Consider the following 12,898-nt stretch of genomic DNA (forward strand, 5'->3'; position numbering starts at 1 on the left):
AAATCACCTTTCCCTGGGTGGCTGATGACATGCTATATTGCATATATCTGGCTACTTCTAAGACTTTTCTCCATGCCTGTTTCAACTACCGTGCTCCTAAATTGGAAATGGGAAGCAATAATTAGCACTAGAAGTTGTTATATTTCCTATTCAGTTTATATTTAGTTTCCATGTTGTTGTTGTTATTTGTTGTTGTTACTATTTAACTTTTTAGTCTGAAAATAGCAAATTTCTTCAAAGGCACATGATTGTAACAAACAGAAACCGTGCAGTACATACCTATTGGCTGTGACATCATCAGGCCACTCCCCATGACATCAGTGGATGGCACTCATGATATCATCAAAACCTGCCTACTGAGTGCCAGAATTTAGGACAATGGGGACCTGGCAATGTACTCATGTCTCCTCACCATAAATTTTGTGCCTACAGGCCTGCCCACTATATAATTGGGCTTACTCCTAAGTAAGTGGGCACAGGCTTGTCGTCTAATAGATTAGCTTTATATACTAAGTTATACACAATTATTTTGTGCCTGGCCCTGTCTAGCAAGCTGCCAAGGATCTTGATTTTTTAAAAAAGCAGATTCTTGAAATGTTAAGTTCTGCCATTCCTTATTCAAAGCCACATCTTTCATGGTGGCGCTTAAAAAGATCATTTTGAAAATGAGAATACAATGAGGCAAAAACAATAATTGACTTGTTCCCCAGGTTTGTCATGGTCAAAGACTGATTATTATCCCATGTTCCTAAATCTCCAACATTTCTAGAACCTGAACTGTTTTGCCAGAAGTCATTGTCGTTCTGACAATACGCAATTAAGATAACTCATGTGAATTGCCTGAACAAAACGAGCAGAAATCCCAGAAGCTATTTCCAAGAGTTTTACATATTATTCATAGGTTATATTTCATATTTAATTATCCTTGGTCATCCATTCCCCCTTAGGCAAGGTTTAACGAGTAAAGTACAATTCAATATGTGAGCAGACCCCGCTTTTAGAGGATCATGGTGCCCAAAGGTGGAGACCTGGTCAGTATTCAGCACTCCATTTTGAATCTGTATACTTTTGACCTGGCTATAAGAGACTTATGGGAAAGGAACAACTGCTATCTAGATGCATTACGCTTATTACAGTTCACACTATTCTTTGGGAGAATTTCAGAGAACTCACTCCAAAATGATTTATATTACATCTGAGTGTCTACTTTGTGTTGTTCATGCATTATTTATTTATTTATTTTATTGATAGAGTGCTGTTTATGAGTAAGGCCCTTGGGCGAAAACATGTCTGGTTTTTCATTCTATACATGTGGAGATTAAATGTACTAATATAGAATCATAGAATCATAGGGCTGGGAGGTACCTCCAAGGTCATCTAGTCGAGCCCTCTGCACAATGCAGGAAATTCACAAATACTTCCCCCCTACACACATACCAAGTGACCCTTACTCCATGCCCACAAGATGGCAAAACACTGTCAGGATCCCTAGCCAAACTGGCCTGGGTAAAATTGCTACCTGACCCCAAGGAGGTGATCAGCATTACCTTGGGCATGTAAGAAAGGCCACGAGAACTAAGCACAGATGTAACCCTTGCTGCCCTCCCTCTCATGAACTGCCCAGGTTCACAGAATCAGCATTGCTGTCAGATGGACATCTAGCCTCTGCTTAAAAACCTCCAAATAAGGAGAGTCCAACACCTTCCAAGGAAGCCTGTTCCACTGAGGGAACTGCTCTGTCAGGAACTCTTTTGATTGAATTTCAATCCATTGGTTTTGGTCTGACCTTCAATGTCAAACAATGTCCAAGGGAGAAAAAACAACAATCCAGCAAACCAAGGTTATTCCACGAGCTTGGAACAGAGGAAAGAAAAAAAAATAGAATGTAACTAAAAATAAGAATTAAAAAACACTATTAGAAATACATAAATTAGATTAAAAACCTTAACCTTAACCTTAACCTGGACCTTAACACAGATTCCTGCAAACATAAGCTGCAGAGACTGAGAGGAGAGTATATGAAACTGTCTTTGTACTTTTCCATCAGTTGGATATGTTAACAATTGTATTGATTAATGTCATTGACTGTTAGCACTGAAGCACTTCTGCACTTTATATGTATTATTAAATGCTTGATATTTGGATTATATATGGTTTACTCCATATAGTTGGGTTTTTTTGTGTGAGCAATTGTATTTCCGGAGCAGCTCCTGTTGGTTGTAGGTATTATGAGTGAAGCAGGTGGCAATGCCCTCTCTCTGCCTTAACCCAGTTGGTATTAGGAGCAGAGCAGGTGGCAATGCCCACCCCCACCTTAATCCAGCTGGTATAAGGAGCAGAGCACTTGGCTATGCCCACCTCCCTTCACCCAGGTAGGATCAGAAGCAGAGGAGGTGGCTTTGCCCACCCACTGCCTTAACCTAGCAGGTATTAGGAGTGGAGAAGGTGGCAATGCCCACCCCCCATTTTAACCCAGCTGGGATCAGGAGCAGAGCAGGTGACAATACCCGAACTCCTAGACCCGACTGGGATCAGAAGTGGAGCAGGTGACAATGCCCCCCACCGCCTTAAACTAGCTGGTGTTAGGAGCAGAGCGGGTGGCAATGCCCACCCCCCCCACCTTAACCCAGCTGGTATAAGGAGCAGAGCACTTGGCAATGCCCATCCCCCTTCACCCAGCTAGGATCAGAAGCAGAGCAAGTGGCTTTGCCCACCCACTACCTTAACTCAGCAGGTATTAGGAGTGGAGAAGGTGGCAATGCCCACCCCCCAACTTAATCCAATTAGGATCTGGAGCATATCAGGAGGAGATGGCAATGTCTATCCTCCTTCACCGGACTAGGATCAGGAGTGGAGCAGGTATTTAAAACTATTTATTGTATATTGATATGCTGAAGAGATGCAAAGTTTGCAGTTTAAGATTGGTAAGACTCCTTGACACAGAATGTTTGTATATTGGTAGTGGTAATGATTTGTTTTGCAGAATTGTTGATAGTGGTTCTGATGAGGGACTCCTGATGAAGCAGAGGGAAACAAGTTGGACATCAGCTGGCCCCTTGTTGAGTCCATGCCAGATACAGGCTTTGATATCTTCTCAGCCACCTGAAACATACAACTAGACTTTATGAATAGCATTGTGTACACCAACAAAAATGATCAGCCTTGTGTGCACTAGCGAATATCATGCTGCATTTTCTTAGGTTCTATACCCAATTGACGAGACTTGTGTACGTCAAAGATGGGGATTTGAGCTATTAAAAGGATTTTATAAATATTCATTTTGAAGCTGTCGCTATTATAGCTGTGTTAAAATTGTCTTTGTGAAAATTACTAAAAAGTGTATTATTTACTGTATGGAATGTCAATTATTGTTCTATATTTTGGAACAGATTTTTTAATATTTATATTGAGGTTCACTGAGCACAGAATATATGAACAAATATTTACTTTAGTGTGGTAATTATTGATTTGGATCCTCCAGTGTGGTTTCCACTGTTGGTTTGATGGTATTAGGAGCAGAGTGGGTGGCAATGCCCATCCCCCACCTTAACCCAGCTGATATTAGGAATTGAGGATGTGGCAATGCCCACCACCAGCCTTCACCTAGCTGGTAATAGGAGTGGAGCAGGTGGCAATGCCCAGCCCCACCTTAATAGAGCTGGTATTATGAGTGGAGCGAGTGGCAGTGCCCACCCTCTGCTTTAACCCAGTTGGTATTAGGAGAAGAACAGGTGGCAATGCCTTCTCTCTGCCTTAAAACAGTTGGTATTAGGAACAGAGCAGGTGGCAATGTCCATCCCCACCTTAACCCAGCTGGTATAAGGAGCAGAGCACTTGGCAATGCCCCCCCTTCACCCAGCTAGGATCAGAAGCAGAGCAGGTGGCTTTTCCCACCCACTGTCTTAACTCAGCAGGTACTAGGAGTGGAGCAGGTGGTAATGCCCACCCCCACCTTAACCCAGCTAGGATCAGAAGCAGATCAGGTGACAAAACCCACACCCCTTCACCCAGCTGGGATCAGGAGAAGAACAGTTGACCAAACCCACATCCCTTCCCCCAGCTGGGATCAGGAATAGATCAGATGGCAATGCCCGCCCTTCACCTGACTGGGATCAAGAGTGGAGCAGGTGACAATGCCCCCCTGTCTTAACCCAACTGGTATTAGGAGCAGAGCAGGTGGCAATGCCCATCCCCCATCTTCACCCACCTGGTATTAGGAGCAGAGCAGGTGGCCATGCCCTCACCGGCCTTAACCCGGCTGGTATTAGTGGCGGAGCAAGTGGCAATGCCCACCCACCCACCCCATCAGCCATTTGGAATCAGTAGTTGAGCAGGGGGCAATGTCCACCTCCCACCTTCACTTGGCTGGGATCAGGTGCAGAGCTTCACCCAGCCAATATAAGGAGCAGAGCAGGTAGGAACGCCACATTCTTCAACCTATTGGAATAAGCCACTGAGAAGACGGCAATGCCCATCCTGTCTTCACCCTGCCGGAGTCAAGAGCCAGCAAAAAAAGACAAAATCCCTGTAATTAGGATTGACACAAAAATAACAATTGACAAATAGAATATACAGCAGTAAACGCTGACTAATTTAAATCACCCCTGAGTTCGGGCAATAAACACATGAATACACAAATTAGCAAACAGAACGAAATGTATTGGAGCTAGAACATCCTAGCTCCGTCATACAAACATATGTACACTAATTACAATTTGCAACAAAAGTTGCCAATTAGCAGATATCCAAGTGTAAAGTCTTTGCAAAAATATATGAACGGCTTAGCTCAAGAGCTGATATCCGAATACAAACCAGCGAGTGACGAAGCATTATTTGCGGTCATGAATCTGAGCGCTGGGATGCAAAATGACTTAATTTCCTGTGATAAAGAGAATTACGAAACAGGACAACAACCGGAATCCTGTCGGAAGCTTTAAAACCAAAGGATTTCCCAGGGAGAAGTTGGGAATCCCCCCTTTTCCAGCTGTCGATACAGTGGGACACAGACTTTGTATTCAAATATCTGCCGGATCCAGACAATTTTGCACCCAAATTGGGACAAAATGAGCCCAAAATGGCCCAGATCAGCTTGGAACAGGCTACAGCCACATGGGAGAGCACTCCCCCGCAAGGGAGAGGTCCAAACCTGGCTATTTAGGGGACAATCAAGGCCATTCTAGGCCAAAATGGTCCAGAAATGGCTCAAATCATCGTGGAATGATCTGCTGCCACATGGGAGAGCACTTTCCCACCTGGCAGAGAAGTGATCCTGGCCATTTTGGGCCTGAACCTGGCTGTTTTGGGCCCTAAATGGTCCCAAAATGGCAAAAATGGTGCTGAAAGGGCCCAGATTGGGGCAAACTGGCCTGGAATGGGCTGCTGCTAGGTGGGGGAACCATCTCCCGCCCAGCACCAGCAAGATCCTGGCCATTTCAGCCCTGATCCAGGCCATTTTGTGTCCTAAATGGGGCCAAAATGGCAAAACCAGCATGGATTGGGGCTGAAATGGCCTGGAAAAGGCTGCTGCCATGTGGAGGAAACCTACCCCATCCAGCACCGGCCTGATCCTAGATGTTTCAGCCCCGATCCAGGCCATTTTATGCCCTAAATGGGCTAAAAATGGCCAAAACGTCCCAGATCAGGGGTGTTTGGGCCCCACTCTGGGCTGTTTTGAACCCTAAATAGGACCAAAATGGCCAAAATGTCCCGGATTGGGGCTAAAACAGCATGGAATGGGCCGCTGCCAGGCGGGGGAACCCTCCACCACTTGGCAGCAGCCCGATCCAGGCTGTTTTGGGCCCAAACGGGCCCCAAATGGTCAAAATACACCATTTTTAAAATACCCACGTGACACCACGGAACACCAGGCATTCCAACTCAAAAAAGCGCCCTGATTTCTTTTTGCAGTCTATGCTTCTTTGTTTGCTTGCTGTTTTCTTTTCTTTTTACATTTCCTTTTATTCCCATCGAAGCTCAGCGGTTCATAAATCTCGAGCACCAAAAAATATATATTCCTTGTTTTGGGGATGCAAGGGCTAAAAAGAACGAGACATATTTCACAATTGCTAAAGTAAATTTAGAATCCTTATCACTAAGTAAAAGAGCCAGAGTTTCTAGAGTATTAGGGGGTGGTTGGTTAATTAAAGGCTTAATATAGTAATCTTACTATATAATTGAGTAAGCGTATTTCAGACAACTCAATTTATACCCTGGTGCACCACCAGAGGGTGTTGCCATAGAGGGAAGCCTAGACCAAGCACCATGTCCCTCCAGAAAACGTGCCATGGTAAGAAGATCAGGTTGGGAGCAGGATAGGAGTGGGTGGCAATGCCTGCCTCCCGCATTCACCCAGCTGGTATTAGGAGTGAGGCAGGTGGCAATGCCCACCACCCAACTTAACCCAGCTGATACTAGGAGTGGAGCAGGTGGCAATGTCCACCCCCTGCCTTCACCCAGCTGGTATTAGGAAAGGAGCAGGTGGTAATACCCACCCCCACCTTAACACAGCTGGTATTAGGAGCGGAACAGGTGGAATTTCCCCTCCCACTTTAACACAGTTGTTATTAGGTGACAATGCCACCCCCGACATTAACCCAGCTGGTATTAGGAGCAGAGCACTTGGCAATGCCCCCCCTTCACCCAGCTGGGATCAGAAGCAGAGCAGGTGGCTCTGCCCTCCCACTGCCTTAATCCAGCAAGTATTAAGAGCAGAACAAGTGGCAATGCCCATCCCTCTTCAGCCAGCTGAGATCAGGAGTGGAGAAGTTTGCAATGCCCTCCCCTGCCTTAATCCAGCTGGTGTTAGTGTTGGAGAAGGTGGCAATGCCCACTCCCACCTTAAACCAGCTGGTATAAGGAGTGGAGAAGGTGGCAATGGCCACACCCTGCCTTAACCCAGCTGTTATTGGGAGCGGAACATATGGCAATGTCCTCCCCCACCTTAATCTAGAAAGTATTAGGAGCAGAGCAGGTGGCAATGCCACCCTGACTTTAAGCCAGCTGTTATTAGGTATGGAGCAGGTGGCAATGCCCACCCCTTCTTCACCCAGCTGGGATCAAAAGCAGATCAGATGGCAATGCCCGCCCTTCTTCACCCAACTGGGATCAGGAGCAGAGCAGGTGACAATGCCCCCCTGCATTAACCCAGATGGTATTAGCAGTGGAACAGGTGGCAGTGCCCTCCCCTGCCTTAACCCTGCTGATATTACAGGTGGAGCAGGTGGCAATGCCCACCCCCTGCCATCACCCATTTGAGATCAGGAGTGGAGCAGTTGGCAATGCCCACCTTGTGCCTTCACCTGGCTGGGATCAGGTGCAGAGCAGGAGGTAATGCCCTTCTACTCTTCAGCCAACCAGGATAAGGAAAGGAGCAGACGGCAATGCCCGCCGTGTCTTCACCCTGCTGGAGTCAGGGGCCAAGCATGCAGCAATGCCTTCCCCCCTTTCAACCTGCCAGAATCAGGAGCAGAGCAGGTGGCAATGCCTGCACCTCCTTCAAGCAGCTGGGATCAGGAGCAGAGCAGCTAGTAAAGCCTGCCACCCACCTTCACCTGTCAGGATCAGGTGTGGAGAAGGTGGCAATGCCTGTTGCTCCCTTCACCCAGCAGGGAGCAGGTGACAATGCCCATCCCCTTTCACCCAATTGGGATCATGCTCAGAGCAGGTGGCAATGCCTGCCCAATGTCTCCCAACTATAGTCATGCGCAGAACAGAAGGCAATGCCCCCCTCTTTACCCAGCATGTATCATGCACGAAGCAGGTAGCAAAGCCCACCACCCCTTCACATGGCCTAGATCAGGCAGATCAGGCATGGAGCAGATGGCAATGCCCATCCCACTCCTTCACCATCTGGAATCAGTGATGGAAGAGAAGCGAATGCCTGCCTGCCCACCCTCCCCTTTCTAGGGCCCGTTGTATTTTTTCCCACAACAGGCTATGTCGCTAGTCCCTTATTTTTTCAAAGAACCTACATTTGAGCAGGACATGAAAGGATGTATCGATCCTATTAATCCCCCCCTTTTTTCTTTGTCTATACTGAATATCCCTCAAGAAATTTTTTCGCCAAGAAATAAGAATTTTTCCCATTGAGAAGATAAGTAAGGCATTATGTTGGCTACCTAACAGTCATTACAGCATCACTTAATGGAAAACTCCTTAAGGGTTGATGGAAAAAAGGAAGAAGATAAAGGAGTATGTGGTTTTCATGACTGGAGGCAGGTGCCAAACTTGAGTATTTAGCTAGGCAAGAATGCAGGAAGGAAGTCACCAAAACAATTCTAGTGATGGTGGTGTCATCTTTTGGGCTCTTAGAGTTAGGATTGCTGAGAGTAACTGCTGGAGGACATGGAACCTCAGCCAGGGAAGAGGCATTTGTTGCAGCAGACGTAGTTGTAGCAACAGTGGGAACACCCGCAACTGGAACAGCATCTCATCTTTGCAAGAAGGTTTTCTGAAGATTAACACAAAGAGATTAAGTTACAGAATTTGTGTGTTTGTAACAGCATCAAGCATTTTAGGTATACAGAATGATGTTTGTAGGGATTCTACCAGAAAGAGGACATCCTGTCAAAAATAGTAAAGAGTCCAGTAGCACCTTTAAGACTAACCAACTTTATTGTAGCATAAGCTTTTGAGAAGCACAGCTCTCTTCGTCAGGTGCTACTGGACTCTTTACTATTTTGTGACTACAGACTAACATGGCTACCTCCTCTGGGTATATGACCATCAAAAATTGGTCTGCAATCCTTCCTTAGAATCATAGAATCATAGAGTTGGAAGGGGGCATACAGACCATCTAGTACAACCCCCTGTCCTTAAAGCACAAGTCTTCTGAAAAAGGAGATTGTCAATTCAGGTAACAAATCTCAATTTCCTTGCAAAACAGTTCAGAGAGAAAGAAATGAATGGTTGGCATGTCATGAGTTTTAGAAGCAAAGACCTTTACTACTTCTGCAAAACCTGATTTGTTATTAAAACAAATAACTTAGTTTCCCAACCCTTACCTCTCCTGGATAAAAGAGAAGCAAACAAGGTCTCCCAAATATTTCAGCAAGAAATCATTTTCTTCTAATGTGCAAAGAGAATTCGGCCCCTTCCTGGCAAGCAGCTACGCTGCTCAGCCAGGGGCCGTCCATTGCCGCACTGGAGGGATAGACGGCACCACCCCCTCCTTCCTTATATGGAAGTGCTGGGAGGGCTGAGCGAGCATAGCTACGCAGCTCTGCCCTCCCAGCTCAGTGCGGTTTAGTCGCTCGGTGGAGGAGGACGTCTCCAACGAGCGACTGGGGGCTTGGGCAAGCGTGTGGCCTAGAGGCTTGCCTGTGGGCCGAAGAAGGCATCGAGCAGTGGAGCGACTTCGGACCTGCGGCGGGAGCCTCGCAGCTCGTCCCGCAGCCCGGGAGAGCCCGGCCGGTGGAGGCGCGGCACGGCTGGGCGGGCTCCTCCATCCCAGTGGGCCGGGTGCGCGCGGAAGAGCGCGCCCAGGCCGGGGCGAACCAGGCTTGAGGGGCTCCGGAGCGGCTTTGGGGGGTCTAGGGACGTTCCAGCATGGGAATACGCCGGGCGGCAGAGGCGCCGCGCGCCTGGGCGGCCCCTTCCCTTGCCTTGCTGGGCACGCGGAGGCGTGTGCTGCTGTGGGGTTGGGGTGGCTATCGGGGCGTGGGGGTATCTGCGCGCCAGCAGGGGTTTCCCATTTTTCTGGCGCGGCTTGGTCTTTGAGAGGAAGCCCTAGTTCGGCTCCCTGCCAGGGACTTTTTCCTGGTAAAGGGGCCTTGAACGGCGACGCCCGTTGGTTAGCCATCTGTCGGCCGGCCGCCATTTTGCCTTGCATAGTAGCCGGCGGCCATTTTGTGTACGGCCCTGCAGGGTCGGCCATTGTGGCTACTGCTGTTCACCAAGGGGCAGTGTGGCCTAGTGGAGGGGCTGTTACTACCCATTGGGCATTGGCCTGGGCACATTGGGCTACTCCGAGGGGTTGGATTATCATTGCTTGCCTGTTAGGGGGGCCCTTCTTTTGGATTAATGTCTGGCTTGGGCAGCCTTGCCTTGTGGTTAGTGGGACTGGAGCACGGAACATCTTTTTCCCTGTTACCTTATAGGTGACGTGCCAGTCCTCATCAGATCTTGGAAGCTAACCAGGGTTAGCCTTGCTTGGTGGTTGGGGGCTGGACCCGGCCTTCAGGCCTGGGGGGAAATTGGTTTTGGTTGCTGTGGTATTATACGAGTGGGTAAGCCTTGAGTATGGCTCCCAAGAAAGGTAAGGGGACTTCCAAGGGGAAGCGGCCTGCTAAGAGGGCGCCGTCCAAGCGGCCCCCTCCCCCAGCTCTTTCGTCTTCTGAGGAGGATGACTTATTGGGAAACCAGCAGGATATTTTAAGGCGCCTGGAGGCTCTTGAGCAGTCACAAGGGAACATGGTCTCTGCACAGCAGGGGGTGCGTGCAGTACGGCCTGTGCGGCGTGCAGCTAGGGACGCAACTAATCGCGAAATTTTGCGCCGTTTATCTGCTTTGGAAGGTACTACTGGATCCCCGGCGGCTAGAGGTAGCAGTGGCAATGCAGGTGTCTGTGTCCAGGAACCAGCTGTAGAAGTGGTGAGCTCGCCTGAGGAGTTACCGCCTGCTGCAGTGGCTGTGGACCCGGTGGAGGCAACTGGTAAGGACCATGCACCACACTGCACTTACCCTTGGCCTTGGGGGCCGTGGACGCAGGGGGCTGCTGGTGGGCTAATTAGTGGTGAGCAAGATGCCCCATTCAATCCTGCAGCTACCCTTGTGGGCGGGGTGCAGCCAACTTTTTATCAGGGCATTCCGCCTGGTGCTCAGCAGCAGCAAGCGGTTCCCCTTCAGGTTGGGGGGGGGGTCCGTCTATTGGATGGCCTGGCTTTCCTGCCAGCCCTTGGGGCTATTATCCTTACCCGGCACTGTACTATGGCCAGGTTCCTTTTCATGCTATGCCCTTCGGTGATACGGCCCTTCCTTTGGGCGACCATTTGGCTCAGGCTATGAGGGATAAAATTCTACGTGGGGAGTATGTCGACGTCTTTTCCCTTCTCTACCGTGAGTTAGAAAAGAGGGATAAAGATGTGATGGACACTAGAAGCAGGGAACGGCGAGTTGACAGGACCTGGAACGATTGGCGGCCTGGCTTCCTGATTTACGCTGGGGTAATTGCCAGGATGCTGCCCAACCGGGCTGTGTCTCTGTTTCAGTGTCTTGACATCAGTCTGAAAGGTTACCCGGGCTTCTCAGGTGCTGCATGGCTGCAGTACGATGCAGTGTTCCGCATGCAGGCAGCAATGAACCCCAGCCTTCCGAGGGACCGCATTCACTAACAGCTGTGGCTGTCGGTGATGTCTCCTGCCCAGCCTAACTTGGGGGACCATTTGGACAGCGGCCATGTGGTTTCTTGCAATGCCCTGTCGACGAATACCCGCGGCAGGGCAGGGCAGCAGGTTCAACACCGGCTGCTCTGCTGGGAGTCTGCGTAAGGGAACTTGCCCTAGGAAACCTTGCCGATTCCGGCATGAATGCCCATCTTGTGCGGGCCAGCATCCATACATTGCGTGTGGTAAAGCCCGTCTAGGGTGGGGAGGTAGGAAGTGGGGGGCGGCGGCTCCACCAGCCAACAGCCTCCTGGAAAAGGGCCCCAGCCCGGTAAAGATGAGGGTCCTTGAACGCCTGTTACGTTCTTATCCTCTTAAGGAGGATGCAGTTTATTGTTGGAAGGTTTCTGGGATGGTTTCAGAATCCCCGTTCAGGGGCCTAGGGCCCTATTTTATGGCTGAGGACTGGCGTTCTGTTCAAGGCAAGGAAGACATAATTAGGCATAAAATCAAGAGGGAATGCGCAGAGGGTAGAGTTTTGGGGCCATTTGTGGCTCCTCCAACCCCCAATTCCGGGTGTCTCCTTTGGGGGTGGTGCCGCAAAAGGCGGCGGGCGACTTTCGCCTTATCCACCACCTTTCGTATCCTGAAGGTGGTTCGGTTAAGGATGCCATCCCTGGGGCATTTGTCTCTGTCCGGTACACCTCTTTTGAGCCCTTCAGCTCATTCCTGGAGGGGGAACTGAGGCGGCGTGTGTTAGCTGTGACTCCGCCCACTATTTAGATAATTTTGTTCATTGGGCGGGTGCAGTCGTCTCAATGTGCTCGGCTTTTCACCTTCTTATTGAGCTGGCAGATGAGCTGGGGGTTCCATTGGCCCCCGAGAAGACGGGAGTCCCTCTACAGTGCTTACCTTCTTAGGCGTTGAGTTGGATACGGTTCAGCAATCCTTACGATTGCTCTTTGACAAGGTCGATGACCTTGGGGCTCGTCGAGGTTCTTAAGGGTAAGCACGAGGCCTCCTTGGTTGAGCTGCAACAGCTTGGGGGCACCTTAAGTTTGCGTGCAAAGCTGTTTCACTTGGGAGGCCGTGTTTGCGTCGTTTGTGCGACGCTGTGGCTTGCCTGCGTGCACCCCATCACAGGTTGCGAGGGACAGGTGGCATGCACGCCGACCTAGAGGTGTGGTTGGAATATTTGAGTGACTTTAACAGTATTGCCTTTTGGCGGCAGGATTTGTGGCCCGAGGCGTAGTTGCAAGTTACATCTGATGCCTCGGGTTCCTGACTTTGGAGTTTATTTCCGGAGGCACTGGTGTGCTGAACGGGGGCCCGTTGAGTGGATGGCATCAGATTTGGTCAAGGACTTGACTTTTGGAGTTTTTTCCATTCTGGTAGCAGTCCAACTATGGGGCGAGGAGCTGGCCAACCACACTGTCCACTTTTGGGGTACAATTTGGCCGTGGCTCACGTCGTCAACTCCTTTACCTCTTAGCCCCCCAGGGTCATGGATTGGTTAGGGCATTTACAATATTGTGCCTGTGGCGCAGTATATTGTTTAAGGCTAGGCACGTTCCTGG

This window comes from Eublepharis macularius, chromosome 1 (assembly GCF_028583425.1).
Source record: "Eublepharis macularius isolate TG4126 chromosome 1, MPM_Emac_v1.0, whole genome shotgun sequence".
Lineage (NCBI taxonomy): Eukaryota > Metazoa > Chordata > Lepidosauria > Squamata > Eublepharidae > Eublepharis > Eublepharis macularius.